Here is a 17806-nt window from a genome sequence, read left to right on the forward strand (position 1 = left end):
GTGCCGTCTCGCCGATACGTCGCTGATGCGGAAAATTAACGTATCTGTATCCTGATTCTGTGAACACGACTTCAGATCCGGAACGATTGACAGAAGGAGGCTGCGACGAAATGAAATAGAATAGAATATCGGGACGCAGAATATGCAGTCTCATATTTTTGCAATTTATGCGATCGCGTATTGTCGTGAATTATAAGGAAGGAAACTCTGTCGCGAAGAGTTAATAACGGTCTCGAAACTGAATGGTAGCGTTCGCAAAGAAGGCGTCGCGATAGGGCTGGGTATCCCTGTTTCACAAACATTCAATGGCATTCTGGTAACTTGTGCGTTTAAATGATGAGAGACATTATTAATCCTTCACGAAAATGTGGAGCTTAACGACGAGAGGACGGCGTGTGTATCCTCAATTTGTTCCCCCTTGCTTATAAAACATCGAGATAAGGAGAAACGTTCGTATGTTTCGTGATCCGGCACGCGATATCATTGATATTAACTCTCTTGGAGAGCGATCGAGCCCTCTCCTCTTCCTCCGACTCGAGTCGATTGCGAAACGGCGCGGGTTTGATATTTAGCCGGCGTTGCGAAAGAGGGGGTACGTGCGATTCCAGACGGAGATTCCGGCCGAGGCCTACAGGAAATTAATCGTACGCGCTGACAGCCGTTTCCAAAGCGGTCGCGTATCGTCAAACGGAAGCTGCACGCATGTGGAAAACGACGAGGTGCCGTAATCGCGCGCATAACCGGCAATTATCGTTTGTTTAAAATCGGTAACCGGCGGACCGCTCGGTATTCGGGCCGGTCTCATAAACGGCCCCGGCTGACGGTTTCAGGCAATAAATCGCAGCCGGAGCACTGGGCAAGGCGGGAACTAATCGAGCACCCTCCCCAACTCCTGGGCCCGAACGAGCCCCGTCCGATATTCCATTCCGTTTCGTTTCATTGCGGTTTCCTTCTATCAATTATTTCGAATCTGAAATCGTGCCCATAAATCCACGGAATCAGGATACGGAACGTTATTACCCTACACACACACATAGGCGCGCGTACGTACACCTTCCCTTTTGTCTCCTTTCTCTCATTGCGTGTAATCGTCGTTTGTAATCCGGCCGCACGAAGAAGGAACTGCGGCATTGAGAGAAATTGCGGAAAAAAGGACGCGCGATCGCGCTTAGCAGCAGCCGTCCGCCAAGTTTTCATCTCCGGCTGCCAAGTAAGTTCACCGATTTCGACGCTATGGATTTGTGATTCGCGCTCGCGACTCTTATCTTTACGTGGGAATAGATATGCATCGCGAAAGGCCGCGGCATGTTTAGTTTATCGTGCAGGATGCATCTGAACTCTACCGACGAATTTACAGAACAGAAACTATGTCGGAAAATAAATAAGAGTCTTAGTAAACTGCGCTATCATCCGGTCACTTAAGTCACCTTTTGTCTCTTTTTCTCAACAGTCAATGAACTATTCTCCAAAATCCCCTTATAGTCCCTACAGTCACCTCTTTCCCGAATTCTGCCGCTGAATTTGTAAAATGTAAGCGTTCTGTATATATATTTTTTGCTATTTTCCTTAATAAAGCTCCGAGAGCGAATTTGTGTCGTTTATACCATTCTTTATGTCTTACTTTCAAACCGTACTATGAAAATAATTGCGGCAACTACGCCTCGGAAAAACCAAGCATTTGAGGAGAGATACTAAAATGTTGATTTAATTTTTTTCACGTCGAATTCATCCTGTGAGCCTGTCAGTGAAGTTCACATACGCCCTTGATGAATTTGGCTGCCAGTAACATTAAACGCATTATTTCTATTAACGACTTCGTTAATAAAATTTCTACCGTGGAAAATAGGTATTTCGCGAATATTAATTCCGCGAATATGAATATTTCGCGACCGTTAATTCCCGCGAATATGTTTCACGGCTGTTCCGGCGTGCAGCCGGGTAATTTTTGTTCCGATTATTCGAGCCGAGGGAAGTTACACTCTCCGGGTTCTCGTGGAAATAAAACTTGTTTTCGCGACAGTTTAGATTACCTCTCGCAACGCCGGCCCCGTGTATCGCGCTTTTCCGAAGCGAGTTCTGACGCGCGGTGAAGTACGTATTATTTCGCGACCTGGAGACGATCGCGAGAGGATTGTTGTTGGTTCGGCGGAAAACGAGCGTGTTTACGGTTTTCTTGCCTCGCGCGTATGTTCACGCCCGTTTCTCCGTGCGGCGAGCAATAAATGTTTATTACTACCGCGACCGATTCCCCCGTCCGTTCCATCCTCCGGCATCGCCGGCCCTTGCCAAGCGTTAAATCTCGCTTTATGATTTACTTGTATGTCACGTTTTGCACGGGATGCGCGCGACTCCGATGCACGATAAACTTTGGAAAAGTCGGCACTAAAAGCCTGCTCTTTCACGATATTCGCCATACGAGAGGAGCCCGCCGGTTGTCCGCGGCGATGACATCATCGGGTCGCACGGGTACTTGACCCTCCTATTTTCCATAATATGGTCAATTAGCGCAAGACCGAGCGGCGCCAGACGACGACGACGACAACGACAACAACGACGACGGGCTCTTTCGAGTTTTTGCATCCTCCGTATTGCGTCGCCGAATTAATCGCCTCGGCACCGTGGACAGCGCACGGAGCTGTCCATCAACGCGTATTACGGGTGTGGTTAACGGCTAATAAACGAGAGCGACGTGTCGGGGAAGGGTGGGGAGCGATGCGTTGAAAGTTGGAACGCGCGTCGACGACGAAGCGTGCAGAGCACATCGTGTCCCTGCGTTGTCGTCGTGAATAATTTGTCCGACGAAGTCGTGTAATATGCAGCAACTGCCGTTAGCACAACTTATTTCACGTGATAAAGAATAAAAACGAAAAAAAAAAAACTTGCGGCCGGTCTTTTGTGTTTGCGCTTTGAAAAATGGGAAATTTCGTGGCGGATCTTTTGTGTGTTAAAAAACGGCAAATTTGAACGGAAAATTCACAATATTACGGCAGGTAATGTACATCCCTCTCTCTGCCTCCTTCCCTCTCCCTTTTATAATTTCATAATTTTCACAAAAACAGTTCATTTCCTTTTTAGCCGCTCGCGTAATTCATGTCGTTACGTCATTAAAATGTAATGGCGGTATTCACGACATTGTTTTATATAAAATGCGGCGTTATTATTTATCCGCGACCGCTCACTCCCCCGCCGCTCGCTCTCCCCCCATCCTCGCCCGGTCCGTCCTTTCTTTTTAATGTGATTGTATAAATAAACAGACGCGCGCAAATGCAATCGAATAAAATATCGCGAAGATACGTGCGATTGGTTTTCTGTGAAATGGAATAATACGATCACGATATCCGTGCACGTTAAACAAACAACGTCACTGATAAAATAACGTTTTACCATTAACGAACCATCCGTTGCACCAATATGCGTCCGCCCTGTCGAATGCTGTTATTGAAGCAAATTTCGTGATTGCGTTTACACGGGCGATATTGCACGCGCTGCGAGCCCGGCTATACGCGGAACAACCACGAAAACTGAACGTTCGCACCGGCGTGCGCGCACGCGCGCGCGCCAGACGAAAAAGGGACTCATTAATGATTTATTTGCCCTCCAACTTTAGCCCGTCGGAACGTTGGGAATATTTTTCCGCGCAAACCGCGGACGTTGATCGCGTTATCGCGATGTATATTTTATGATAAATATAGAGATTCGTCGGGTCGATCGTTATTCGCATTGAATAAGCTCGAATTGCGTTTTGCGTTTCATATTGTATCGCTCTGTCAGATCCCTGATACTCCTTGTGTAAAGTTACGAATAGTGTACCTTCGATCGAAATGAAGAGACCTTTTTTTATTTTCAAATAATTCAAACTGTAACACTCACGCTCGTATTGGTTTATTATTAATCATGAATTAGTGACAATTTATATTAACCATATATCTAGCTCAAAATGCTTCTATATTTTTTGCTTCGCCGGCTGGATCGCAAAACCGATTTTAGCGAATAACCAGCCGGTAACGAACCAGTGACGAGCTAGAAAATTTAATCTGGCCTGTTACCAGCTAGTTACCAGCTTCGACGTAGGCCGACTAGATATACATTCCGCTCGGGTCCTTACCGCGCGGGAGAGAGCGAAGTTAATTTCTCAGCGAAGTCGACATATCTCGTATCGCAATCAGCAAGCGGTGACGTCTCGCTTCGTCAGAAAACGAGAATCAATCGCCGCATAAATAATACCGAGCGGCCAGTGCGCGCGCGGTCATCGTTTAACAAATGACTCCGGCGCACCTCCGTCGATGACGAGAAAAGAGAGAGAGAGAGAGAGGAAAAAAGAAATACGCACCGACAATACCTGACATTTGCAAATAAAACTCGCCACTGCGGCGAAACTCGCCGCGGCGACTTTAACGAACCATTAATACGTCTCCGTTAGCGAGCTTCTCGAGCGCAACCCCGAGCGACCGCGACGATTAACGACGTTTCGACTCTTCTCCCTGGTCGGTGACGCGAATTAACCGCGTTCTCGTCGGTTTCCACATCGCCCAGCCGGTCGGCCGACGCGTCGATAACCGCGCCGCGCCATAAATCGTCCCCGTCGCGTGTGCATAAAACTATTCGCGCTCGAGAATGTGCAATAATAATCGGGGGGAAAAACAATCGTCCGGGACGTGGCGTCCGCGTCTACGGGACGGCGGAGCGCAGCTGAGACTTTTCGAGAGTAAGCATCATTACGGCACGCGCTACGTTTCGCAAGAATCGTGTAGGTTGACACAGAAAATTGATCGACCTCACGACAGATTTATGTCTCGGATTTGCATCCAATCTCCCGCGCCCACGCGGGATAAATTGCGTGCGTACACAAATAGTATACGCGTGGAATTGCGTAATCCACGTATGAAATTGAAAAGAAGAACGACGCGCGCGCACGATGAATAACGGGGAAGAAAGCGCGCTGACATTTGCGGGGAGATAACGAATCCGCGCGTTTGGCACGTAATTACGAGTTCGGCACGTATCCCGAGTCGGGATTTCGATGTTACTTCGACGCCCTTACACGGAGGAAGGTATTATTACCATACAAGCGATGTTCACTCGATTAAAAACCGTTTCTTAATTAATTTTAGACGCTCATTAAGTTCGGATCTTTTCGTTTTATGCAGAAAGACTTGTTAAAGGCATAAACCGCTCATCGGTAACAAAATCTCAATAATCATAATTTTGTGGGTTACATTCTTCTTGCGTAACTGTGATCGATTAAAAGCTTCCGATGTAGGGCCGAAATGTCGATTCCGATATTTACGGGTTTAAGGAGCGTTTCTTTCCGCGAACCTCTCCATGATTACCCGCGACTTTTCGGCGACGCTACGCTATGCGCGAACAAGGGAGTGACATTAGAACGTAGCGAGCCTGTGGGAACCTTTACGGGCGCATTTGATTTAATTGCATTGCGCAATAGCTGCGACGTTCAGCGAGCATCTCGGCTATTTTATCGAATTAAAGTTCGAATTCGATGTTCGCGAGAGCTCTTGTCGGATAATTAGATGCGGATAGGCCTGCGCGAGATACACTCGGCGAATACTCCGGCACGGAGGTAAAACGCGCATAATACGCGGACAATTTGCAATTTGACATTTACAAATAGGGTACCGCTTGTACTCGCAGGCCGGTGTATCGGGCGAACGTAGTTGTTGACGTATACAGGCGCAAATTATTTCGCCACGCGGAACGGAACAACGCACCGCGTGTGACAAGCGAGCTTAACATCGAAGGCGCTATCGCTATCTCGAAGTGCGACACGACGATCGACCGTCCGATTACAGTCATTACGCCGTCTCACTTCGTCGCGCGAAACTTCCTCCGAGTCGAGGGATTTCCCTCACTCCCTTACCGGCTCGAAATTTAAATCCTGCTTTAAGCCTAATTTGGTTCTACATTAAGTGCTCAAAGATCTTCCGATGTGTTCCTTCGGTGTTGCAAACAGGAAAGTCATCGTCATTTTCTCCACTTCAAGATTTAACGTAGAACTACAATTTAGATTCTAGAAGAGTAAATTCTCTTTGTAGCATTAAAAGAGCATTTATTGATGCTACAAGCGGGAACTTCTTTCCGTTTTCTTCATTTGAAGACTTAACGTGGAATTTAAAATTTCCACTCGGATTCGGACTCTCCGAGTCGAATTTCAGTCCTATATTAGGTCTACTAATTTTATATCATGGCCCACATTCTGAATTTACTTTCATCGATAAAGGTACATTAAATGTGACTTCTCGGCCAATCGGATGGTTCCTAAGCCACTTTTAGAGGCATTTTTACTGATAAAAGTGAATTCAGAATATGGATTTAAATCTTTAAGTAGAGACAACGGAAATAATTTCCCATTCGTGGAAACTAACAATGCTCCTTTGATAATTCTGTAAAGGGGATTTAAACCTCCCGGAGGGAAGTTAAACATTTTCATTATGTCTTCATGCGGAGAAAATGGAAATAACTTTCCATTTGCGGCATCAAGGAAACACGATAGAAGACTTTTGAAGACTTAATGTAGAACTAAATAGACTTAATGTAGGACTAAAATTTCGATTCGAGTCCGTCCCGATTTTTCCACGTTTCGAACGTTTCACACCTGCTCGGGCGCCTTGAGCAGTCGGCTCGACCTCTTTCGAGTTTGCTCAGCGACCTTCCACTCAAAGCCGTAAAATTCTATACTTGGGAATTCGCACTTTTTCCGAAGGCTCCCCTTTCGAAACCACGAGCAGGAAAGTACAACTACGATCGCTACTTATTGGAGACGCAAAGTAGATGTTCGATTCCCATATAAATTAAAGCCATCGTAAGCCTCTTTAACTTCTGTAAGAGCGAATTTCGCTGGAATTATCTAATCGTCATGATATACGACGATAATACGCGAGACGGAGAGAGATACCTCTCGATATTTTGAAAGACCGCGCGTGTAATTTATCTTTAATGCGACACCGATGATTCCCGAGTAATGATTTATTATCCTCAGTTAACTCTGCCCTGTGTGCCGGTAATTGAGAAACCTAATAATAAGTAAGTACAAATCGTACATCTTTACATTACGATAACATTCCCTATTTTTCTCTCTCTTTCTCTAATAACTTCATCATCAAACACCGACGTTCCGTCGACTTATGTAATAATAATCCGCCGAAGGCTTTCTGCTCGAACGGTCGACGTCGTCGTGATCAAATGTAAACGTATAATACGAAGTATTACATCGCGCGCGCGCGCGATTAGCTCTTGAGAAAGAAAGAAAAAAAACTATTCGACGGACAAAAACGCTAAGGAGGGATTCTCGTTGCTGCGAGGTGTCACGCTCAGAACGCGCATGTCGATGCTCGCGTAGAACGTGAAGAGGAACCTGGTAGCGGAAGCCTGTCCAGCCGAGCTTATCGAAAGTTATTTATGTCGCGGTTGGCAGCGACTTCGCTGCTACCCGCGCGAGATTTCGCACACGTGCGCGCGTGAGACCACGGAAATTAAGCGAAAATTCATCGAATACCTTCCGCATCGCTAATGGAACCTCCACCCGCGTGGAAATTTTCCTACATTTTCCCATGTACGACATAAGTTCCGATTAGTATACTCAAAGTAGTACCAAACTAGATTATCTCATTACGATCAATTGTACGTTTGGCATAGAATCCCTCAAGTCAAAGTTGGACTTTTCAGAGAAGCGGTTATGTGGCGGTCCGCGAGGCCAATTATCGCGGGACGGTCCCCCCGACTCCGCGCGTTTCCCACAAGCGTCGCCGGAGATCTCGCGCAAAGGAGATCGTTCCGCAGGGATTCAGCCGGTAGACCACGCGTGGAGTCGCGCGCGCGCGTCACCTTCGATCGGCGTAACAGGCGAGGACGTATGGCCTTGTCGCTACGGATAAGGCCAGACGGTGGATTCTCCTTCAATTTGCTGCCGCACGGTGTTATTTATGCGTTATGCGCGTCGCGTCTGCATTTTATTACGAGGCACCGTACGTTTCCTCAGGAACCCACGTGAGGCGAAGTTCGCGTAGGTAAAGGAGACGGATTTGATGAGCCGGGAGAGAAATAGAAAGGAGAGAGAGAGAGAGAGAGAGAGAGAGAAGCCGGGCTCCGGTAATGGAACGCTCGCCTTGGCTATCTAGCCGCGCCCGTCACTAAATCAGGAGATATTACCGCTATTGTGTTCACAATCAGTCGTAATACCTGCGATAGGCTTAGTCGGGATGTACTGCGACAGTCGGGGCTAACGTCGATTTCCAATTATTGCCCGACCGTACGCGGCTCACGAAGAGCTCGAGACCCACGGTTGGAGCGCCTCCGCGGCAAGAAGGATAGTCGTGGTGGCGCCGAGAAATCGTAGAAATAACACTCCCGAAGTGTACTTGACTTGACGATGGCATAAAATTTGTCGCACGAGAGCGCGGCTTCGGCGTGACTAAAGCGCGATTTGTTCTTTCTTTCTTTCTTTCTTTCTTTCTTTTACTTTTATCGGGACGGTACGAGGAGACGCGCGAGTTGTCCGATACACGAAAGCTCGGAAAGAAAGGATTAGCTCTCACAGAGGTGAATACTAGCTATCCATATAGCACGACTGAAATTTAGTTACCAAACCTAGTTTTTAGTTGGGAACTAATTCCTTATTTCCTTCTCATAGCTGTGTTCGACTAGTAGTAGTAAGTTGTAAACATTAATTCCCCAGCCGAAAGCAAAGTCTGGCAACTAAATTTTAATTGTATTATACGGACAAGCTGCATTTTAGCTGCGGGAGCAAATATTTTTTCCCCGCGAGGGAACTATCGAAGTCAGGAAACGTGCGAACCATTATTTCCCTACACGCTTCGTTTGCGCCGCACGAAAAAAGAGGCAGTTCAGTTTACCGTGCACATCGGGTGTACGTCGGGTGTGCTTGTAATTAAGTTTTTTCCCCGATGTTGAAATTTACCTTATTAGCTACATTAGCGGGGATTTTGATTTTATACGCGAACGAAAGTTCAAAGGTATGCGTACGTGCACGTTTGTGTCGTGCGTGTGCATGTGTGGGTAAACAGAACCATGTTTGATCGTCCGTCGTGCTATCAATGCAGCAGTTGCGACGATAATTCTGAAACATTAACACGTGACCGCCCACTGATGGTTCGTGTCGAATGGCTCGGCGTGATCGCACTAGGTTCCATATTTATAAAAGATTAAACCGGCCGAAAGCTAAAATAATAATGCAATCCTCGGCTTTGCAGATATCCATCGTACGATGTATACTATTCTCGATGTCGACGCAATTCATTTATTCGATTTCTTTCCGTCCTTTGTCGCTATTTAGCGTTGCTATTAATAACGCAACTATTATTCTTGATAATGACGTAACCATTGCAAATCAATCGTTGCGTAAAATAGCACGATGGCATTTATGATTATCACAAATATGATTTCCAAATTTTATCGTACCTCCGTCTGCAGTTCCATGTAAATTTTGTTCGCGTCTGCGCGCTACTAGGTACTTAATAGTCTGAAGAACACCAGTAACCGGTCGCACCGTACGATTTTTTTTATCTCCGCCTTTACTATGATAACTAACTATGATAATCCTTATCGTGCGGACCAGACGACCGAAGAATATACACAGAACGGACAAAAAAGAAACAAAACTGCGGCAATCGTTTCTATTGGTAACTGATAAAAGACGTAGCAACAGTCAGAGCTAGAAATGGTATCTATCGACTTTTATAGATTTGATATTTTGTTATTTTCTGCGCCATTGTCGTAACATACGTAATGTGAACCTTTTAAATCTTTCTCATAAATTTTGGAGACACGGAATATTCCTATTTTTCAATTTCACGAATGTAATTGTGTGAAAAAAAACGCATAATGTAATAATCTAAAAAGACCTACGTGTAGCTCTGATTTGATCGGAGTATTCATTGTGCAAGAACGTGTCTTAGATCATGAAATTGGCATTTGTTTTCGTACAATTCGACTTCGTTCGCGCTATTAGATCATCGTTTACGACGTCCTCGGGTATTAATTTTCGTAGTAATTTTTACTACATTTTCTCCGTGTACATCCGTATTGCGTTAAAGGATTTATTACGATTCGCTCGCGACGGTTTCAGAGGTACGATTGCTTTCTCGATGAAATCTTTCGCGAATCGACGCGAATTCTCTCTTTCTTCCGAATGTCCCGCGTTATACGCCCAGCGAAGGCGATAAGGCTCAACTCCGCCCTAACGGCCCTTCCCATCCTCGTCCTTTCTACTCTCCATCATCATCTTCTCGTCCTCCAGGACCATGCGAGCGAGTAACATCGGACCATCATTCATCACCCAGCACTTTTCGGTGCGTCGGACAAGTTCCGAGAACGCTGGCGCAATTATATTAAACATAAATCAGTTATAACGAGCTTATGTGATCGCAATGAAGAGCGCGCTGCAATTGACGCCTTCTGCTTGTCTATCTGTCCTTCGCGCTTGTTACTCCGCTCGAACTCGCGCGAAAAGACGTAAAATCTCGAGCCCGTCACCGCGATATTCCACGGCGCGGGAACGAGACTTACGCGTTGCTTCGAGTTTCAGACTTTTCTTCTCGCTTTACTTCTGTATCGTATTAATGCGTCTCGATATTGCATAAATGCATGGTGTTTTAATAGTCTATGGAATTAAATATATCGCATAACTAGTACGCATGGAACATAATATTATATTCAACATTATTCAATGTATTCAATATATTCCACATTCGCGCATAACAATAACTTAATTTATCTCGATAATTTATGTTTTACGTAAATGCATATAAATGCGCATAATTCATATATTTTATATAAATTTCCATTTTATCCTAGAGTGTGTAATTTCTACACGCGTGAAGCGACGCGGAGTTTAATCTAAACCTTGCTGAACTTTAGAATATATACACTGAAAGAAATTATAGTTATTTTCGGCCTCGGCTCTATTATTTCATGGTTTTATCTTAAAAATAGTAATAACAACATTTGTGTAAAGTTATTATCACTGACACTATAGTAACACTTGCTAGAAAATTGATTCTTCTGTGACTATAATTCTTACGCTATAATGATTATAGTTACAAACACGAAATTATATTTTTCTCTCGATGCACAAGCGTATAAATTTCTACGACCGACTCGTCTCGACTAAAGAGGCTCAATATGGTTGCACGGGTATACGACCATAAACCGAATCGCTAGCGTGAAGAGAGTAAGAGGAAGAACGAAAAGTGTGCTCGATTTCGGTAAGTCCGCGTCCTAGTAAGGTCGACGTGATTAGCACCGGCGACAAGAAGGCGTCCTTATTAAGAAAGGCCCCTAGAAACAAGGCTGAGGCCTATCCGCCTTTTCGAGCTCTGATTTCTTTCTTCTAGCTTCTTCCCTCAAACCTCCTCTGCGCCCTTCTCACCCCTTTCTTCCTTCTCTTCCTCCTCCGCTTCTTTTGAGTACTAAGACCGAATGAAAATGTATGAGGACGATATCCACGGTGGTGAGAAAGAGAGAAGGAGAGGGAGCCGGAGGGGGAGTTGATGAGATACGATCCTCTCCCTTTCTCTTTGCTTCTCGGTGCATCACGCACGTATAATGCACACGTGTAGCAACTACAGATGGGTTGGGAGAGCGAGAAGAAGGAACAGCGGAGAGACGAAATGGGACGAGAAGAAAGAAGGACGGAGGGGGAAGAATGAGTGAGCGAGACCAACGGAGAGGGACGAGACTCTAAGTAGTTTCGTTTCAAGCGTATACATAACGGAAAAGCTGTGCCTACGCCCTGAACGACTGGCGATCGCAACATCGCCGTCCCTCTGCACTTTACCAGACAACGACGATGAATTTCTAGGCGAGAAAAAGGCGCTGACCAACCCTCCGCGTGAAGTGACAGATATATATAACTAATTTAAAAGGATACTTTTTTTACTCGTTCGTACGATTATCGCTTTTCGAAATTATTCATTAATTGGTTAACGAAAGCAACGATACGGTCAAAGGACCGTCCACGATTGTTCACGTTCGAGATGTTTACGACGAGTGAGGACACGTGTACATCGCCCCGGATAAAAAGCCGTACGGAACGCGGATGAAATTTATCCAGGCTGTTTCAGTCTATTTATTAAGTGTCCCCTAATGACTTTATCGGCACCGGTGAGTGTAACGAACGGGGATCAAGATAGCCGCAGGAATTTATGCCTTTTCGCGTAAAGATGGTATCGCGTATGCGAAGAAGGAGGAGGAAGACACGCGGTATCCGAACGCGAGGAGCGTTAAAGGACGGGCCGAGCCGCGGGTGTAATCAGCATTAATGGGAATTCGATTTATCGATCGGAAAGGTTAACCGCCACTTTCCCTCAAATATTTGCGACATCGGGGTCTCATTAGCGTTTCGCATTTCGCGCGGCACTAGTCGCGTCTACTTACTTGCCGCGAGTCGATCGATCGCTTCGAGCAGTTTTTAATTATACCAGAGGATATTTGCGGCACACTCGCTGCCGCGCCATCCGGGATTATAAATTATTGTCTTGTTCATGTATAAAACCTGTAATTACTCCGTCGATTTAAACAAAATTATAACGAATATTAATTAATGCCGAGGAAATAAATCAGGTGTTATTTGTCTTGCTCCAGTTGCTCCAGTTACGATTGTGATTTTCGGAAGGAAGAAAATAGACACGATTTACGATGATTGCGATTCCGAGCGCTACATGTTTATTAACTATTTTTGTCAAACTTTTTTACTGTTTACCGCACGTTTACCGGGAAACTGTTAAAACGAAAAACTGGAAGCTCACGAGTTATTCTCGAGTGACGACGTAATTGTGATCTTATTTTTCTTCGCGCGTTTCTCGTTTATTTTACGCGACTGCGTCACGTCGTGTGAATGTGAAATCGTCAATTCGTCGTTCGACAATCAGGTCTCAAAATCGAAATTTTACTCTTGGTTTAAGTCTAATCTAGTTCTGTTATTAAGTGTCCTAAGGTCTTCCATTGTGCTCCTCTGGTACTAATGGAAGACCACTCGAAGACTCAGCATAGAACTAAAATTTGGGCTCCGGAGGACTAAATTCCCTTTGTAGCGCCCCTCTGATGCTACAAGTGCTACAAGTACTTGTTTCTTTTTTCCCCGCTTGAAGACTTGACGTGGAATTTCAAATTTCGACTCGGGTACTCGCGTTGATAAACGATCGCATTCCGCCGAATACGCGAACGCATCGCGCTCGCGCAGCGACGGAGCGTCCACCGTGTGTTTATCGTGTGGCAAGTTCTTACCTTTAATTTCAGATACACGAACAACCTCGTCAAGTAGGCGCGTAGAATCCGCCCTGGAGCTCTTTAAAGCCGGCGCCGATCATGCCGCGCGCGCGGACGCGCATGTTTGATACACGCTGATATCCGTTCGCGGTGAGCGCGCGCAGAGAGCTGCAATTATTTTAATTCGTAATTTAATAGTATACCGTGCCCCTCAACTTAATGCGATATAACTCCGAGGCAAAATCTCGAACTATGGCGATATCGCGATCGCGTACGATAACACGTGCTGCTTAATGGAAACGAGTTGTTTGTTTTCCATGGCTAACGCGTCTGTTGTTTCATATGGAATTACAGGATACGCCAGTCATTCTTCATCGACTTTCGCCATTAATCCTTCAACTTAACTTAACGTGATAGGTTAGCTAAACGTCGCTGAACGTACCGCAAAAACAGCGGGGTTTTGTATTTCGCAACGCAACGTAAAGTGAAATTATTCCTTTCATAATCGGTACGCTTGATGTACCGAGCGGCGCGCGTTCTACATGTTCATCGATTCTTTTGAATTCAAGGGAATTCTCTGCGCTCCCTCTCTCGGGTTGTTTCCAATCACGGAGTCATGCGTGACGGCGATCACTATGAATCTTGCGAAAATTATTTGTTGCATGTTCTGCACATTTAACATTGTGTATTTCACTTGACACAACAGCAGGAATTGAAAAACTATTCGTTCAAAGTAATTCTTGGGAATTATTCTCTCTAATGGAACGAATATATAATACAATATTTTATGTATACATATATATATATACATACATGGTCAGATGGGACAGATGTTTACATGAACTTCGTGCGATTTTTACGTCCCGAATCAGAAATGAATTTATGTTCATTTCTGAAATTACGCTCACGTGTTATGAAACATCCCGTACATATAAAATATTACATTCTACAAACATATTCGAATTAGAGAGTAATCTTTATCGTAGCACGGCGAGAAAAAACTTACACCGCTCGAGACAATGCCCGGTAAAAGAAAGGAAGTTATCGCAAATGTAACTTTCAATAGTTGATAACAATATTGGCGATCATTCAATCGAGCGCAGCGAGTAAAATTAATGCCGTCTTCAGCCTGCCGTGAAATGTCCTACCACGCTACTCGCTTTCCCCTTCTCTCTTCTGCCGCAAAAAGGACCGGTTAACGAACACACTCGCGGCGTAATACGCCGGCCGGCAGGTAGGTAGGTAGCGGATAAGCGAGATACCGGAATAAGGATTCTCGAGGAGGCTCGACGCGGTGTTTACACGGCCGCTGAATGCGGCTCCTATGCGCGGCGGTTTTAGACACCCCGATAGGAGCGCGAACGCCGGTGGTTCGGTATCGACTATCGGGGAACGCATTGCAAAACACACCTGGGTGTCGCAATGTGCCGCCGACGTAATGCTCACGCGCGTGTGTAAGAGCTCGCCGCTGCATCACACCGCGGCTCTCCGCGAGCCCACGAGTGTGCAACGGGCGGACACGTACGCGCGTTGCCTGTCATTGTGTAAGCCCTGCCTACCTACCAGCCAGCCTACCTGCCTGCACGAGTGCAACTTGGACGCGGCGGAGGGTCCGCACGAGAAAACCGAACGATCTCTCTTCCCGTTTCGTAACCGCCTTATCTCTCGACACTGCGGCACCGTTTGGCTCCGCCAGGATATACTCGTACAATCGATAGATCGCGATCGAGGGAGACAGTTCCTAAACGCTCGCCGCCGTCCCGGCGTTCGTCTCCGATCGACTCCGCTCGGATCTTTGCGGCCGACCGGAGCTTTCAAGATAGCCGCGGATAAAGATGGATAACGTACGAGACCTCTTCTTGTACGAATTGCGAACGTGTTAACTCTTACCAGACTCGTCCCGAGAACGTGTGAGAACGAACAACGAGAGATGTCCGCTCAAAGTAAACCTGAGTTGAAATTTTAGACTCACTTTCGACCCGGATTTTCTTACACCCGTAGGTTTTCGAAGATCAACGTGAACAGTTGCATTTTTACGGAAACCTTAGTCCTACTTAGCGCCTCTTAATGGCAGAAAGCGCACTAAATGTTACTCGTGGGTTCTACAAATCCGAACGAATAGCGCAGCCCTACTTCAAAACATCCAATTAGACGTTAAGCGGAATTCTCAGGTCGAAGGTAGGATCTGGATTTCGACTCGGAAAGACTGTGTGCCGTGAAATTCGCGCGGTCTCGTTAGGTTTCGAACCGACAGTCCCAGCCGTCCGTAATGCACAAATAAGGATTGATCCGACCGTTTGCACAATACGTATTTTCTCATTAAGGACGCCTGCCGCGCGCGCGGCCTCTCAAGGCTCGCGCACGCTCGCCGGGATGAACCTTCCCGTTAGGTCCTTTCCGCGAGGCAAAAGCAATCAGTTACCTCTCGCCGGGTATCCTTCCCGCCCGGTACAAGCCGCACAAGCGCGGAGAGCCACGGGATCCGAGCGATCGTTACCGGGTCCTCCGAGAGTGAACCGCGGCGGGTCATCTCGATCCGCGGGATGATCGGGAAGATTGAATGAAGAGCCCCCTCTTCGGAGGAATATCGGGATGCCCCGCGTTCGCGGACGAGCGAGGGCAGCCCTTGACGATTGTCGGTCGCCACCGAGCTTCCTTTCACACACGAATCTATCGATGCTTCATAGAAACGTAAGATCCGCTTCGGAGTGCACGCGCTCGCTCAACCTGACGCGGCATCTCGATATTCATGCCGGCGAGGGCATGCGCTCGCGAGGACCTCGATTATCGCTACGACGGGATCGTGTGTTTTACAGCCGGCATTGTAGGAATACCGCGGCTGTATCGCGTTCCCCGATGAACCCCGTCGCCGCCGCCGGGAGATCTAATTAGAGACGAACGATTTAATGGCCGGTATTCGAAATGAGTTTGTTCCGCTCGCGACGATTAATCGACCGCGGTCGATCGCGAGGAGGCGAGCCGGAAGACAGAGAGAGAGAGAGAGAGGGAGAGAGTGAGGAGACAATCTCACATGGAACGCGTCGGTCGCAAGAGGTACGCAGCAATGTGCACGCGAGAGAGAGAGAGTCTATTCTTTCGTTATCATCTCGCGGTACAAGATCGTTCCTCGTGTGGAACGTTTCAACCGTGACCATGCTCGCCTCCTTCTCCCCCCTCCCCCTCGGCCCGCGAGTGCAACCACGAGCTAATAGTATTTCCGCGGATTTCTCGCAGGTTAAAGGGTCACGACGAGGGGGATGATCGGGCGATTTGTGGCGAAAATACGCGGCGGGAGGAAGCGCGCGAGGCGGTCGAGATTAGCGACAAGCTAAGCGCGGAGGGGCAAGGGGAGCCGGTGGAAGTCCGAGGATGCGGAAGTTGAGGGATTATCCTCGACGCGCGAACCTTCTCCCTCCCTCCCTCCCTCCCTCAGCTCCCATCTCCCTTGAGTTGGTTGCTTAAATTGTTTCCTCAGAAGAGAGCCGAGTGCCATTGTTCTTCCAGCCGAGTGGACGGTGACGTACGTCACCGGTTGCTCATTATGTTCGTGTTTCCCACATACCTCTTTCGTCGCATTCTCTAATCTTTTTACGCTCTCTCTCTCTCACTCACTCACTTCGGGGAGTTCCTCGCCGACTGCGTCCCGTGTTGTACCTCCGACCGACCGACCGACGACCCGGAAGCTTGCACGGACGACGGCGTACACGTGGAAGCTCTCGGTGTGCGCCGTGCACGCGAAGTGGGGGGCTTTGCGCGCGTATGTGACTCCGTGAACTCCGTTTACGTGTATAAGTACGTATTTAACGGCCGTATCTACGCGGCCGGGGATGCATGGGAGTGCAAATGTCAGTGTGAGCGTATATACGCGGTCTCGAGGCGTGCATTCAATCTTCGAGACGTCGAGAGCGCCGCGTCTTTCTCGTATTAATGGACACGGTAGATGTTAATAAAGATACGTTCGAGCGAACGATCGGCGAGACGCCAATCGAAATCATTTAATTAGCTCATTAACGGTCATTATGGAAGCGTTGAGACTAACATAGAGAAGTCCATTGGATTATCTTTACGACAGAGCTTGGTTTGGATTTTCTCGTTTCATATTTCAACTTCACCGGAAAGCATATAAGCGCAATCGAGTTCGAAACTTTACACTGCTGTATCTTTAAAACAAAATGGTCAATAACTCGGAAATTTACGTATAATTAGTTTGCATGTTATAATCTTTGATGTCATAGTAGTTTTTCATTAAAATCTTATTTTTAGTTTAGAAAATATTAAAAGTGGTATTTAAAAATAGCATGCTAGTCTCAAGAAACGCGTATGGAAAATGTCAACGTTAGTTGAAAATATCTCAACTTTCGAATGATCAATCTTTTTCTAGTAACACAAGCAATAAGTTAGATAATATTTCAATGTATAGACAATGCAAGTTTCATCGAATCTTATTAAACTCATTTTACGTTTCAACCTCCTTTAAAACGAGATAACTTCGGATCCAGGCCGTGAATTATTGTCAAACTATCGATATCACTTTAAAATACAACGTAGATTTTTGCAATCTGTTTAA

The 17806-nt window shown here is 46.4% G+C and overlaps 1 protein-coding gene and 1 long non-coding RNA gene across 4 annotated transcripts in view; one reads left to right on the forward strand and one right to left on the reverse strand.

The window, feature by feature from the left end:
• The window catches only part of LOC106745846, a 299346-nt gene extending 284743 nt beyond the window's left edge, over positions 1-14603 (reverse strand). For all 3 annotated transcript variants that reach the window (XR_001374561.1, XR_001374563.1, XR_001374562.1), the window contains exon 1: positions 14502-14603. This is a non-coding gene — a long non-coding RNA (uncharacterized LOC106745846). The remainder of the gene's footprint in view (positions 1-14501) is intronic.
• Positions 1-17806, forward strand: part of LOC106745830 (UPF0489 protein C5orf22 homolog) — a 717157-nt gene that overhangs the window by 371617 nt on the left and 327734 nt on the right. The gene's annotated exons all lie outside the window — the stretch shown is intronic.

This window comes from Dinoponera quadriceps, unplaced genomic scaffold (genome assembly GCF_001313825.1).
Source record: "Dinoponera quadriceps isolate SergipeBrazil2010 unplaced genomic scaffold, ASM131382v1 scaffold120, whole genome shotgun sequence".
NCBI lineage: Eukaryota > Metazoa > Arthropoda > Insecta > Hymenoptera > Formicidae > Dinoponera > Dinoponera quadriceps.